Genomic DNA, 1,805 nt, shown 5'->3' with positions numbered 1-1,805 from the left:
CAAGCGGCAGGCTGGGCCCTGTCTGCTCAGAGGGAGGGTGGGGAAAGGATCTGCGCAGCCGCTGTCCAGCAGAAACCACCTCCTGGTTTGAAGGAGGAAAACAATACTTCCATTTGAGAAAAAGGGTTTTAGAAAAGTATGGGAAAGAGAAGTTATTCCCCAGGTTGTCCCCGCATAGGAAGGTCTCAGAACCCTCATGCGATGGCCATGCCCACAGGAGGCATCAGGATGAGAGCTGATTAACAGGCTAGACTCCACCCCTTCATTCTTAATATCCTTACGCTGACAAGCCATTACGTAACTACCAAAGACCGCCCTTTGTCAACCTGGCTCTTTTACACAACTCTTTAGCCATACATAATTTTAAAAAAAATAAAAGCAAGAGTAAAATCATATTTGTGCCTAACAGGATAAAACTAAAATGCATACAATTAAAAATGTGTCAGCTTCATTTAAACATAATACTCTATAAAGAAGCTAAATTAAAATATTTTATACTTAACAATTACAGTTATGTGAATATCTGCACCATAAACCTAAACATAGTCCACCACTGAAAGTTTCTAAATCTGCCACTTCATGCCTTTATCCTCCTCATTTTGGGTATCCACTTTCTATACTACCCACTTACATCAACCCAGTGCTCTGAGATAAGCATGTTCTTTGACGTGATGAGTCCTTCTTCATTCCAGTTGGAACCTTGTGAGTCTGCATCCATTAGCAAAGTCAAATCAGGAAGGCCATCCATAAAGTCAGCAGCAATATGCACCAGTTCACAAGCTCAAAACTCATCTCTTCAGCTGGTTGGGTTCTGGTCAACTCAATGTGGGCTGCCTCACTTAGCTTCTCCTGGGGTGCCCATCAATTGCTTCACCTTTAGACCATGGGCTCCGTCACTAATTCTCAACAACCCTAGCTTCCTTGGGCTAGGTCATGAACTTTAGACCAGCCAACCAGCTCTCATCTTCTCCTCTGGACCCTGTAAACCAGATCTACGGGTGTCAACGGCCAGATTCAACCTGACTATTGCTTCCTTTCTCCCACTTCCACTCAACAAGTGGATCCAGGTGGTCACCTAGGAAGTATTTCAGGCTTTGACCTGATTCACAGTCTAGACTCCACCTCTTCACGATTACTATCCTCAAATTGGCACTGGATTATGTAACTACTACACCCCCACCCCCCCATCAACGTATCTCATGGAATTATCTGAAACAGGGCACCTTCTGTCAAACCTATCCTGCCCCACAGAGACCATCAGATTATAGTGTGTCTTGAGTCAAAGGAGCTTGGTGGCACAGTGCTTCTTAAACGGCTCAGCTGGCAATTTCTAGGTACCTGGTTTGAACCCTGGTGTTGTTCTGTAATAAAGATGAGGCTGGCTCTCCTCTCTCCTGCAGGGTCCCTGTGAGTCAGAATCAAACCCATGTTGGAGATGTCTTGATTTAAAACCCTGAAGAAGCTTCAAGACCCTAAGCACTTACCACTCTAAGTCCTCTCTGGTCTGGTTCCATTTTGAACTCTGAACTGCTCACTCAGTGCCCCTGGGACTACACCTTAACCCCATGGAGAGAGTAGATGGGGTCATTCAGGGGTGAGTGTCACAGTGGGTGTCTGTTCTCCAGGTGGGAAGGGCACCACAGGGCACGAGAGAGAGCGAGAAAGGGTCAGGATCAAACAATAATCTGGGTGTATGTGTCCGTGAACGTCGGTTTACTAGTGTGTGTCCGTCTCTGACGTGTACTTTACTTTGACACAGAGTGGGAAAGGGAAATGGTGCCAGAGACTGGCAGAGGGGAACCACT

The 1,805-nt window shown here is 46.0% G+C and overlaps 1 protein-coding gene across 2 annotated transcripts in view; it reads right to left on the bottom strand.

Annotated features, from left to right (window-relative positions):
* JPT2 (Jupiter microtubule associated homolog 2) overlaps nucleotides 1-1,805 on the bottom strand; it is a 32,012-nt gene that overhangs the window by 10,142 nt on the left and 20,065 nt on the right. The gene's annotated exons all lie outside the window — the stretch shown is intronic.

Source organism: Echinops telfairi, unplaced genomic scaffold (assembly GCF_000313985.2).
Source record: "Echinops telfairi isolate 266 unplaced genomic scaffold, ASM31398v2 ScPeMD7_5;HRSCAF=22, whole genome shotgun sequence".
In the NCBI taxonomy this organism is placed as follows: domain Eukaryota; kingdom Metazoa; phylum Chordata; class Mammalia; order Afrosoricida; family Tenrecidae; genus Echinops; species Echinops telfairi.
This window is presented reverse-complemented; position numbering and strand designations above follow the sequence as displayed.